The sequence below is a fragment of the Gopherus evgoodei genome, chromosome 20 (assembly GCF_007399415.2).
Source record: "Gopherus evgoodei ecotype Sinaloan lineage chromosome 20, rGopEvg1_v1.p, whole genome shotgun sequence".
Taxonomy (NCBI): Eukaryota; Metazoa; Chordata; order Testudines; family Testudinidae; genus Gopherus; species Gopherus evgoodei.
Window position 1 is genome coordinate 16,073,636 of NC_044341.1, and position 13,593 is coordinate 16,087,228.

At 46.1% G+C, this 13,593-nt stretch overlaps 1 protein-coding gene across 8 annotated transcripts in view; it reads left to right on the top strand.

The window, feature by feature from the left end:
* The window catches only part of HIVEP3 (HIVEP zinc finger 3), a 461,199-nt gene that overhangs the window by 317,630 nt on the left and 129,976 nt on the right, over positions 1–13,593 (top strand). For all 8 annotated transcript variants that reach the window (XM_030539428.1, XM_030539427.1, XM_030539430.1 and 5 more), the window contains one exon: positions 11,692–11,756. The gene's annotated coding sequence lies outside the window, so the exon portion shown is untranslated. The remainder of the gene's footprint in view (positions 1–11,691; positions 11,757–13,593) is intronic.

A 13,593-nucleotide genomic window follows, 5' to 3' on the forward strand; every position in this document is an offset into this window, starting at 1 on the left:
AACTTCTCTTATTAACCTCTGCCTCCCCTAGGTCTCTCAGTGCATCCCATCTTCTCTGGGTGTCTCTCATAGGGCGCGTCTACACTTACAAGAGTGCCCCAGTGCAGCTGCGCCGATGTAGAGCTTCCATGAAGACGCTACTGTCCCAACAGGAGAGCTTCTCTTGTCGGCCTAATTAATCCGCCTCCATGCGAGGTGGTAGCTCTGTTGACGGGAGAAGCCCTCATGCCGACACAGCACTGTCTATGCTGGGGGTTAGGTCAGTGTAACTGCGTTGGTCGGGGGATGGATTTTCCACACTTCTGAGCAACATACTTAAACTGATGTGAGTTTATAGTGTAGACCTGGCCTTAGGCCGTAAGCTACTTTTATGCCGTGTGTAACACTGAGCACAGTTGTCACCTACCAAGTGAAAAATAATAGTTTGCAGAAAAAAGCAGCTTCTGGGCCTAGGCAGCTCAGAGATTGCCTCTATGAGCAGGACACAAAAATATGCATCATATTGCCCCAGCCCTTTTTCTGTTGGTAACTGCTGCAATCACAAATGACAGAGGCTGGCAATACCTGGAGCAGTGGATCTCAGACTCCATAAACCCTTCCAAGTTTAAGTGCAGCAGAAGTATAGAACTTAGACCAAAATTGAGCCTGCTTGGAAGCAGGGGCCATGTGTGTGCCACATTCAGCATTATCAGTGCACTGTAACACCCTGCTGTTTCAGTCCTGGACCTCCCCCCGGCCCCCCGCTGCCTCCCAGTGCTGTTGATGCTGCTCAGTCTTGAGCGATACTGAGGGGCTTGTCTACACTTGCCATTTAAAGCAGAAGAAGTCCCATTTTTGTGCAAACACCGTAGGAGCAGCTACACTTGCCAATGACTTTTTGTGGCGAAACTCAGAAGTTTCACCGCAAAGAGAAAACCACCTCCAAGAGAGGCGTACAGCTCTTACCGGTGATACTTTTGTGGTGATGTGCAAGTGAAGACACGTTCTTCCTGTTTACCGAGCTTTTAGCCTCCGCAGGATATCCCACTGTGCCTAGGTGACCCTCTGGCCAGCAGCTCTGCTGCTCTGACACCAGGTAAACAGACATCCGCCCCTCCCCCGGCAAAACCCCGGGAACTTTGAAACTCCCCTTCCTGTTTTCTTGGCAAGTGCTCACTTATCATCTGGCCAGGTGACAATGGCTGCTCCACAGAGCAAAGGATCCTCTGCTTGGAGCAATGCTGAGCTACTGGAGCTGATCAGTGTTGGGGAGAGGAGGCTGTGCAGGGACCCCGGATGCCCCGTGATCACCCCTACCTCGCAAGACCTATCGTCAAAATGTCGAGAGCTGCACTGGGGGCTAGCTGCCCTCAGTGTGCATGTGAACACTCTCTGATGCCGGTGGAAGTAAGTGAGTACATAAACCAGTGCTTTTCTTTCACCAGTTCACTATCACCATTGAAAGTGACAGCGCAAAAACTCTGCAAGTGTAGCCATAGCCTGAAGCACTGCAAGTCATGTCCACGGAGTGCTGATCTGGGCCAGATTTGGTGATGATTTTGGGGTGACCCATCATACTCATTTTTACTTGTGATATTACCAAGGGTTGGACTTGGATTTCCAAAGGTGAAAGACTAACAGCCACTGTAGCACCATCTGTTCCTGCTGCATACTTCCTATGCTCAGGGCTCCCACAAGTCTGCAGTTTGCCTATTTTCAATTTTATAGTAAAATAGAAAGAAAGGGTGAAGGTGGAAAAAATACCTTTCTCCTGTGGCCTGTAACCTCAACCTTAAGGTCAAAGGAGGCCACTTGGCTCAGTATGGCATTCAATTTAGTCTACATGATAACGCGCCTCTGGACTTTTAAGTGAATAGCTGCCTGTGAGTAGCAGATACTCCTGTATAGACGTGTGCAGCTCCATTAAGAAGGGCAAGCATTAGGACATCTGGAGCCTAGACTGAGAACGCAAGCTAAAACCCAGTGGCTTGTGCTATGCAAGTAGCGTTGTCGTTAGCAGTCAGACATGGAGGGAGCAAAGTCTCAGTGTGGTGAGTTCTAAGTGTTGATGTTCACTTCCCCCCGACTTCTGTGTGACTGTGGGCCCAATAACCTGTCTCTGTAAAATGGAGACAAGAATAGTTACCTGCATAAGAGAGGCTGCTGTGTAGCTTCATTAATATTTATCAGGTGCTTTTAAATCTTTAGTAGAAGCGTCACTATGTGAGGAAGTAAAAGGCTTCCTTTGTGGTGGCACAGAATGTGAGGGAGAGACTAGATCTGTGATTTTATTTTCAGGATTTGGCAAACTGAGGCACAGTAGATGCAAGTCAGAGTCTCTGTGCGGTATTGTTTGTGGGCCATTATTTAAGAATTAAAATGTGGTATAAAGTTTTATTTATTTATAAGAATGTGGGAGCTCCTTGAAGGTGCACTTATAGCAACAGTTGATGCTGTCTTTACATTTTGACTTTTAAAAAAAGCGACTAGACTAGAATCATGCATTAACAAATTAAATTAATTTGTAACTTGGAGGAATATTCAAAGGCATTTACTTCCTGTACTGACTTCATTTGATTGTTCAAATGAACAATCTCTTTTGGGGATTTCCAATTGTCATAACTTTATTCCCAGATCTGGACCTTAGCGTCCAAAATATGGGGATTAGCATGAAAACCTCCAAGCCTAGTCACCAGCTTGGACCTGGTACCTGCTGCCACCACCCAAAAAATTAGAGTGTTTTGGGGCACTCTGGTCCCACTGAAAAACCTTCCCTGGGGACCCCAAGACCCAAATCCCTTGAGTCTCACAACAAAGGGAAATAATCCTTTTTCCCTCCCCCCCCCTCCAGGTGCTCCTGGAGAGATACATAGACACAAGCTCTGTGAATCCAAACAGAGTGACTCCCCCTCTCCGTTCCCGGTCCTGGAACAAAAAGGACTTTCCTATTCTCCCAGAGGGAATGCAAAATCAGGCTAGCCAATTCAACACACACCGATCTCCCCTGATTTCTTCCTCCCACCAATTCCCTGGTGAGTACAGACTCAATTTCCCTGAAGTAAAGAAAAACTCCAACAGGTCTTAAAAGAAAGAAAAAAATACAAATAGTCTCTCTGTATTAAGATGACACAATACAGGGCAATTTCTTAAAAGAATATTGAATAAACAGCCTTATTCAAAAAGAATACAAATCAAAGCACTCCAGCACTTATATTCATGCAAATACCAAAGAAAAGAAACCATATAACTTACTATCTGATCTCTTTGTCCTTACACTTAGAAACAGAAGACTAGAAAGTAGAACTACTTCTCCAAAGCTCAGAGAAAGCAGGCAGCCAGAAAACAAAGACCTCAGACACACAATTCCCTCCACCCAAAGTTGAAAAAATCCGGTTTCCTGATTGGTCCTCTGGTCAGGTGCTCCAGGTGAAAGAGACATTAACCCTTAGCTATCTGTTTATGACACGCCCCCCAAATTGCAGACAGTGGGGAAGCTCACTGGCGGCGATTTCCTTCTAGAACTTGAAAATAAACAGATTAATACAACACATGCACCTTTACATATACCCCTAAGTATATAACTAACAGACTTTTACATTTTAAGAACACTTTTTAACTACTGGATTTTGGGAAACTCTCACGGGAGAGTGCATCAGCAACTTTGTTAGAAGCTCCTGTGATGTGTTGAATTTTAAAATCAAAATTTTGGAGAGCTAAACTCCAACGAAGAAGTTTCTTGTTGTTCCCCTTGGCAGTATGAAGCCACTTTAGTGCAGCATGGTCAGTTTGTAGTTTGAACCGCCGTCCCCAAACATATGGGCGTAGCTTTTCCAGGGCGTACACAATGGCATAGCATTCCTTTTCACTGACTGACCAGTGACTTTCCCTCTCAGACAGTTTCTTGCTGAGAAACACGACAGGATGGAAGTTGTGATCTGTTGCTTTTTGCATGAGCACTGCTCCTATACCACGCTCAGATGCATCTGTGGTTACTAGGAATGGCTTGTCAAAGTCCGGGGCCCTGAGCACAGGGTCAGACATGAGCATCGCCTTAAGCTGGGTAAAGGCCTTTTGACACTCATCAGTCCACTTAACGGCATTTGGCTGGGTCTTTTTGGTCAGGTCGGTTAATGGGGCAGCGATTTGGCTGTAGTGTGGTACAAATCGCCTGTAGTATTCGGCCAAGCCTAAGAAGGATTGGACCTGTTTCTTTGACCTTGGGACAGGCCACTTTTGGATAGCATCCACTTTGGCCTGTAGGGGGTTTATGGTTCCTCGACCCACCTGGTGCCCCAGGTAAGTCACTCTGTTTTGGCCTATTTGACACTTTTTGGCCTTAACAGTTAGTCCTGCCTGCCTGATGCGCTCAAAGACCTTTTTCAGGTGTAGTAGGTGTTCAGGCCAGGAGTCTGAAAAAATGGCCACATTGTCGAGGTAGGCAACTGCAAATTCTCCCAGTCCAGCTAGTAGACCATCTACCAGCCTCTGGAAGGTGGCGGGTGCATTTCGAAGGCCGAAAGGAAGGACATTGAATTCATACACCCCCGCATGGGTGACGAATGCTGACCTCTCCTTGGCAGGTTCATCTAGCGGTACTTGCCAGTACCCCTTGGTTAAGTCTATTGTAGAGATGAACTGGGCACGTCCCAACTTCTCCAATAGCTCATCGGTGCGTGGCATTGGATAGTTGTCCGGACGAGTTACAGCATTTAGCTTACGGTAGTCCACGCAAAAGCGTATTTCCCCATCTGGTTTGGGTACCAGAACCACTGGAGATGCCCATGCACTGGTAGATGAGCGGATTATACCCATCTGTAGCATGTTCTGGATCTCCCGTTCTATAGCAGCTTGGGCATGAGGAGACACCCGGTAGGGTGGGGTTCTGATTGGGTGAGCATTACCTGTATCAATGGAGTGGTATGCCCGTTCAGTCCGTCCTGGGGTGGCTGAGAACAATGGGGCGAAGCTAGTGCACAGCTCCTTGATTTGTTGCCGCTGCAGACGTTCCAGGGTGGTTGAGAGGTTCACCTCTTCCACGCCACCGTCTTTTTTTCCGTCGTAGTAGACACCGTCAGGCCACTCAGCATCATCTCCCTGGACTGTAAACTGACAAACCTGTAAGTCTCTGGAATAGAAAGGCTTGAGAGAATTAACATGGTACACTTTAGGCTTTAGTGGGGAATTGGGAAATGCTATGAGGTAGTTTACAGCTCCCAGGCGCTTTTGGACCGTGAATGGCCCTTCCCATGATGCTTCCATCTTATGGGCCTGTTGCGCCTTCAAGACCATAACCTGGTCTCCTACCTTGAAAGAACGTTCTTTGGCATGTCTGTCTTACCAGGCCTTTTGCTCTTCTTGAGCATCCTTTAGGTTCTCTTTAGCAAGGGCTAAAGAGTGTTGGAGGGTGTTTTGTAGGTTGCTTACAAAGTCCAGAATGTTAGTTCCTGGAGAAGGCGTAAACCCCTCCCATTGCTGCTTCACCAACTGTAATGGCCCCTTAACCTCGTGACCATACACAAGTTCAAATGGTGAAAACCCTAAACTGGGATGTGGTACAGCCCTGTAGGCAAACAGCAACTGCTGCAACACTAGGTCCCAATTATTGGAGAATTCGTTGATGAATTTTCGTATCATGGCCCCCAAAGTTTCATTGAACCTTTCCACCAGGCCATTGGTTTGATGGTGGTACGGGGTGGCAACCAAGTGATTCACCCCATGAGTTTCCCACAGTTTTTCCATGGTCCCTGCCAGGAAATTAGACCCTGAATCTGTAAGGATGTCAGAGGGCCAACCTACCCTGGCAAAGATGTCTGTTAGGGCCAGGCACACAGTGTTAGCCCTGGTGTTGCCTAGAGCTACTGCTTCTGGCCATCGGGTAGCAAAGTCCACTAAAGTCAGTACGTACTGCTTTCCTCTGGGCGTCTTTTTTGGAAAAGGGCCCAGAATATCCACAGCTACTCGCTGAAATGGGACCTCAATTATGGGGAGTGGCTGGAGAGGGGCCTTGATCTGGTCTTGAGGCTTACCCACTCTTTGGCATACCTCACAAGACCGGACATACTTGGCAACATCCTTGCCCATCCCCTCCCAGTGGAAGGACTTCCCCAACCGGTCCTTGGTTCTGTTCACCCCAGCATGGCCACTGGGATGATCATGGGCTAAGCTTAAGAGCTTCCCCCGGTACTTAGTTGGAACCACCAACTGTTTTTGCGGCTGCCATTCTTTCCGGTGTCCACCAGAAAGAATTTCCTTGTATAAAAGTCCTTGGTCTATAACAAATCGGGATCGATTAGAAGAGCTGAGAGGCGGTGGGGTGCTCCGTGCCGCCGCCCACGCTTTCTGAAGGCTGTCTTCTGCTTCCTGCTCAGTGTGGAACTGTTCCCTTGAGGCTGGGGTCACCAGTTCTTCCTCAGACTGTGGACTTGGGCTTGGTCCCTCTGGAAGCGATGTAGGTGATGGGGTTGTTTCCGTTGCTGGTGAACCGCTCTCCGCTGGTGCACCTGAGGTTATTTCAGGCTCTGGCTGAGCCTTTTGGGTATGGCCGTCTGTTGCTTCTGCCAGTTTTGGCTCGCTGGCGCCCTCTGGCGTTGAGTTTGAAGATGTGGTTGCACTCGCTGGTGCTGGTTGCTGTTCCAGTTCCGGGCCTGGGACTGGAGATGCTGTGGCTGTTTCAGTGGTAGGCATGGAATCCGGGTCCACTACCTCTGTCTGGGTCTCAGGTAACACAGACGGGGCCTCTGTGGACGGCTCAGGAACAGGAATGGATCTGGAAGCTTGCCTGGTTTGGCTACGTGTAACCATTCCCACTCTCTTGGCCCGCCTCACCTGGTTGGCCAAGTCTTCCCCCAGTAGCATGGGGATAGGATAGTTGTCATAGACTGCAAAAGTCCACATTCCTGACCAGCCTTTGTACTGGACAGGCAGTTCAGCTGTAGGCAAGTCTACAGCTTGTGACATGAAGGGGTAAATTGTAACTTTGGCCTTTGGGTTGATGAATTTGGGGTCAACGAAGGATTGGTGGATAGCTGACACTTGTGCCCCCGTGTCTCTCCACGCAGTAACCTTCTTTCCGCCCACTCTCAAATTTTCCCTTCGCTCCAAAGGTATTTGAGAGGCATCCGGGCCTGGGGATCTTTGGGGTGATGGTGGTGTAATGAATTGCACTCGCATGGTGTTCTTGGGACAGTTGGCCTTGATATGTCCCAGTTCATTACACTTAAAGCATCTTCCATCTGATGGGTCACTGGGCCGAGGTGAGTTACTGGAGACTGGTGAGGTGGAAGGGTATGGGGTCTGTGGCTTTACTTGGGTGGTATGTGGGGTCTTTGGCTGTCCCCGGTTGTAGGGTTTATGGTCTGTGTGCCCCCTGTGGTAATCGTTCCCCTTGACAGTAGCTTTCTTGCTTTCTGCCAGTTCCATCCATTTGGCTCCAATCTCCCCCGCCTCAGCGATATCTTTGGGTTTTCCATCTTGTATGTACTGTGTGATGTCTTCAGGAACACCATCCAAGAACTGCTCCATTTGTATGAGGAGGTTCAGTTCTTCCAAGGTTTGAATGTTGTTTCCTGTTATCCAGGCCTCATAGTTTTTTGCAATGTAGTAGGCGTGTTTGGGAAATGACACCTCTGGTTTCCACTTTTGGGTTCTGAAGCGCCGACGGGCATGATTTGGGGTTATCCCCATTCTGTATCTGGCCTTGGTTTGAAAAAGTTTATAGTCATTCATTTGCTGCTTAGGCATTTCAGCTGCCATCTCTGCTAAAGGTCCACTGAGTTGTGGCCTTAATTTTACCATGTACTGGTCTTCGGGGATGCTGTACCCAAGACAGGCTCTTTCAAAATTTTCCAAGAAGGCCTCGGTGTCATCACCTGCCTTGTAGGTGGGAAATTTTCTGTGCTGTGGAGCGATAATTGGCGCCGGGTTGTTAGGGTTGGCTGGCACATGCAGCCCAGCTTTTGCCAAGTCCAGTTCATGTTTTCTCTGTTTTTCCTTCTCTTCCATTTCTTTTTGGTGTTTTTCCATGTCTCGGCGGTGGGCCAACTCTTCTTCTGCTTGTTTCCTTCGGTAGGCCACCTCTTCTTCTTCTAGTTTTCTTTTGTGTGCCGCCTCTTTGATTTGTTCTTCTCTTTCTTTCATCTCCATGTCTTTTTGTTTTATTTCCAGCTGTCGCCTGTGTTCAGCTTCTCTGATTTGTGCTTCAGCCTCCATTTTTGTCTTGGTAGACATGGTTCCTGTTTTCTTGTGTTGGGGTGCCCTCCGGTGTTTCTCTTCTGAACTGCAGGCTCTCTGTTGCCTCCTGAAGTCTGCCTAGCAACAGTGCCTTTAGCTAATCTTCAATGTTAAGTAAACCTGAAAAACCACTTTATTTGCAGTTATATAGTGCTAGTATGACTCTCAATGGGAGTGCTATTGTGTGACAAAAGACTCGTGATAGCCCTTAACGACTTCTTGCTTAACATGCAAGCCACAAACTGCCAGAGAGAGCAGAAAAAAAAAATTCTCTCTGGTTCCCTTTTAAAACCAAACTGTTTCTCTCTGCTAAAAAGCCCTTAGCAGAGAAAAGAAAAATATAATATTCCTACTGGCTTCTGGATTCTGTCTATCTCCCACCCGCTGCCACTCATGTCATAACTTTATTCCCAGATCTGGACCTTAGCGTCCAAAATATGGGGGTTAGCATGAAAACCTCCAAGCTTAGTCACCAGCTTGGACCTGGTACCTGCTGCCACCACCCAAAAAATTAGAGTGTTTTGGGGCACTCTGGTCCCACTGAAAAACCTTCCCTGGGGACCCCAAGACCCAAATCCCTTGAGTCTCACAACAAAGGGAAATAATCCTTTTTCCCTCCCCCCCCCTCCAGGTGCTCCTGGAGAGATACACAGACACAAGCTCTGTGAATCCAAACAGAGTGACTCCCCCTCTCCGTTCCCGGTCCTGGAACAAAAAGGACTTTCCTATTCCCCCAGAGGGAATGCAAAATCAGGCTAGCCAATTCAACACACACCGATCTCCCCTGATTTCTTCCTCCCACCAATTCCCTGGTGAGTACAGACTCAATTTCCCTGAAGTAAAGAAAAACTCCAACAGGTCTTAAAAGAAAGCTTTATATAAAAAAAGAAAGAAAAAAATACAAATAGTCTCTCTGTATTAAGATGACACAATACAGGGCAATTTCTTAAAAGAATATTGAATAAACAGCCTTATTCAAAAAGAATACAAATCAAAGCACTCCAGCACTTATATTCATGCAAATACCAAAGAAAAGAAACCATATAACTTACTATCTGATCTCTTTGTCCTTACACTTAGAAACAGAAGACTAGAAAGTAGATCTACTTCTCCAAAGCTCAGAGAAAGCAGGCAGCCAGAAAACAAAGACCTCAGACACACAATTCCCTCCACCCAAAGTTGAAAAAATCCGGTTTCCTGATTGGTCCTCTGGTCAGGTGCTCCAGGTGAAAGAGACATTTACCCTTAGCTATCTGTTTATGACACCAATATGAGAGTAAATGCTGGGAGACTGTCATCCTGATCAGACACCCCCTCCTATTTCAGTCCAGCACCTCCTCTCCTGCCTCCCTGTGCTGTAGATGCCGCTCAGCCAGGAGCAATGTTGAGGCACTGCAACTCATGTCTGTAGAGTGCTGATCAGGACAGATTTTGTGTTTAAAAGAGGACGATGTAACCCACCAAACTCATTTTCACTTGTGATATAACCAAAACGCAATGTTGCGGTTCTGAGCTGCCAAATGAGAACCCGTTTCATACAGCTATGTGTTGATTTTATAAATCACTTTTGTAGTTGGTCTGTTTGATTTTATCTCATACTGTTAGGGGTTTTGGATATCCTCGGAACCTCTCTGGCTATTTTCTGTGGAACTAGACTCCTAACCCAGATCCACAGATATGAAAGAATCTTTAGGGCCAGATTTCTAGAGTGGCTTCCCTTTGGTGAGCGCTTACTCCCTAACTAGTCACAAGCCTAACTACCCATTTGCAGGTGCAAAGTCCTCTGGCTTGCTCCCACAGTTCGTTCAAGAGTGCAAAAATGTGATTGCAAATGTTGTAAGTGCAAATTTCTCCCACAAAAGAGGATGTCAAGCCTTAGCATTTTGAGGACTGAGCATTAGCCGCATGGTTGGGGGACTCAGATATGTGAAATGCAGATATGGTATACACTGCATCAACAGAGCAGGATGTGCGTGGAGGGTGAAGGGAATGGAATATCTGGAGGTCCAGATTAATGTGCATTGGTAGAACAGCGTGGGAGAAGCCAGTGCAGCACTTGTATGCATTGATCCTTATTCAAGACTTATTTCAGAGTAGCAGCCGTGTTAGTCTGTATCCGCAAAAGAACAGAAGTCATTGTGGCACCTTAGAGACTAACAAATTTATTTGAGCATAAGCTTTCATGGGCTACAGCCCACTTCATTGGATGCATGCAGTGGAAAATACAGTAGGAAGATATATATATACACAAAGAACATGAAACAATGGGTGTTTCCATACACACTCTAAGGAGACTGATCAGTTAAGGTGAGCTATTACCAGCAGGAGAGAAACAAACTTTTTGTAGTGGTAATCAAAATGGTCCATTTGCAGCATTTGACAAGAAGTTGTGAGGAACAGGGGAGGGGGACGGGCGGGGGGGGAATAAGCATGGGGAAATAGTTTTCCTTTGTGTAATGACCCATCCACTCCCCGTCTTTATTCAAGCCTAATTTAATGGTGTCCATTTTGCAAATTAATTCCAATTCAGCAGTCTCTTATTGGAGTCTGTTTTTGAAGTTTTTTTGTTGTAATACCATTTGTTTGACACCATTAAATTAGGTGCTGGGGAGGGGGGTGCACACCACCCACCTGCCTGTGTAGCACTCGGGGGGCTGCGCGCTGCCCACTTGCCCGGTGCTCGGGGGCTGCGGATGGGGGCTGGTGACTGTGGGGAGGGAGGAGGCTCTGGGCTCTGACAGGAGAAAGGGATGGGAGAGGCGGGGCCTCTGGTGAGAGGGGTGGGCCCAGCTGGCCTCTCTAAGCCAGTGATTCACCTGCCACTCATGCCAGTGGGTTTGCTCAGGTGTCTGTGAGGTCAGTATGTAGCCTACAGACATTCATATTATTGGTGAGGACTGAAATGAACCTCAAATTCCAGAGGGAATTTTTAGTGCTGGTAGTTAGGAAGAAAACATCTCTATATTTGAATGCAGAGCACATTTGGCATCTGGAAATGGACTCCACTTAATTTACTCAGAGCCAGAGGAGGGCTCAACAACCCCTCGTACCTCAATCTAAGCAGTTTAGGGGAAGAGCTGCGGAATCTGAACCTTTGATCTGAAGCGTCGAAATCCAGATCTGAACTGTGAGGCTCATCTCAGCTCTGCCGCACCCACCTAGAGCTGTGCTCTCCCTGATGCCTGCGTGGCTGACGTAAAGCAGCCTGTGATTTCCTGCATGCTGTCACACAGGCAGAAGGGGTAACCCTGGGTGATGTACTTCATCGTGAACACGCATGTCACCGTCTTAGTGAACTTACCGAGTGAGGTTAACCAAGCCACTAAGGAGTCCTCCACCTGTTGGGACTGGGTTTGTGTACTATTGCTGTTACCAGGCAAACTGCCCCATCAGGACACTTGGTGTCAGTCCTGTGCTAACACTGCTGAGATGGTATTTTAATATATTCATTTAATAATCACAATGCGGTGTTGTTTTTTTCAGACTGAATTAAACCCTGAGCAAAAAAAGGAGTCAGCCCATCAAAATTAAAGAAAATCAGTTCCACTGTAAGTAATCTCTGTTTTGTTTTAATTATTTAAAGTGGGTATAAGTAGAATATATATTCTGCCCTTCATACTGAAACAGTAGGACTTGTGTTTCTATTTGGTTGGTTGCTTTAGCTCTTTGCTCCAATATTTCTAAAGACTCTTGCCATGTAAGCTTACCAAGAATGTAACTAATTCAACATCACATTAGCTTGTTTAACTTATATTATTGAATCCAGTTACAAAAAATAATGACAGAAGCTGTGCTCACGGTGTGCTAATGCTCACACAGATCACTGGTTACATTATAATTCCCTCTTGGTCACAAATATTTCTCTTTAAAAGTCTATGGCAGCACATCTTCTGTCACTCAAACCCATGTACAGGAACATACAATACAGGAAGCAGAGAGTACTGTACTTACGACTCCATATGCTTTATTCATAGCTTGTGTAGTGTTTTTGTGTGGAAATATCTTACCATGTTTCACAGGGGAAAAAGAGACAAGATCCTCTTGCAGTATATTTTGTTATATATGGGGAAAGAACTCATTGACCTTCTGTGAACTTCATTCAGAAGCAGAGATTGTTTGTTATGATTCCTCAGTGGGAATACATATGGCAGAGGCAGAGTTTCCACTGGAAGAACTTCAGACTAAGCAGGATGGATCTTGCTCTAATTGAAACAATTTATAAAACAACACAGGTTGCAAGTTTTCAAGAATCACTTTTTCAAAATAAGTTTGGGGACAAAAAAAACCCCTCCCCAAGCAAACAAACCAACCAAAAATAAAACAAAACAAAAATCTTCAAACTCAGCAGAAAATGGCCTGGCTCCTTTAAAGGTACTTTTAATGACCTTCCCATCCTGATCATAAGTCAGCTGTGAGTTACAGCCTATAGCACTCATGCTGTGGGTCTCACCCCAAGCGCCATAGCAAGCACCTTGTCTGTGTATTGGAGTACACACGTAAGATGACATTCTCCCCTGTGCTGGGGGCAAGCACCGGGTATAGGCACTACTCAGGTCCTGCTTAAGCCCTATTTTGAAGGCTTGGATGAGTTTTTAGTGGTTTATGGACCTTGTGATTGGCCCTCTGCACAGGGGTGAGTTCCAGCCACATGCAGGAATGTAGGATGCAAACAATACATGAGGCTGTTTAAAAAACCATTTATAAGTATTTTGTAAAAAATTCTGAGTGGAATTCTGGTCCCGTTGAAGTCAGTGGGAATTTTGTTACTGAGTTCAGCGAGGACAGAACGGCACTCTTTGTGTTTGCCACTGCTAATGAAGCAACTAATTTCTCTTCAAATATATCCATTCTTACTTCAAATAAACCTATCTAGGGAGATACAGAGTTCTAATGCCGCCAGGCATTTTTCAGATACTGAAAATGAATAAAAATAACAACCAGAACCCCTAGCTTGCGTATCTGTGTTTCATATTTCCCCAGAGACATTCAAAAGTAGCTCAGATGTAGGTGTCATCAGATCAAAATCTTAAAGATCTGTTGATGTAGTGGCAATACAGTGTTCTGCTTTGCAGTAATGTTGGGAAATCACAAAGGGAATGAAGGGGAATAGACCATGTACCACAAGAGAAAGCAGAGGGCTGAACAGAGAGTTTGGGGTGAATAGAAAAGACTGAGAGGAAGAGAGAGGCTGCTTTTCAAAGAAAGAGAGGGGAGCAAATTAATACAAACCAGATTGAATAGTATAGCAAGATCAGGATAAAAAAGAAAATGGCATAGAGATGGACAGTATATGTTGGAGAATGGGAAGAGTTTGGGTCAGTAATTTGAAGAAGGGAACTAATCTAGAAAATAAATCTGGCCTGATTCCCCCTTCCACTGTAGCTG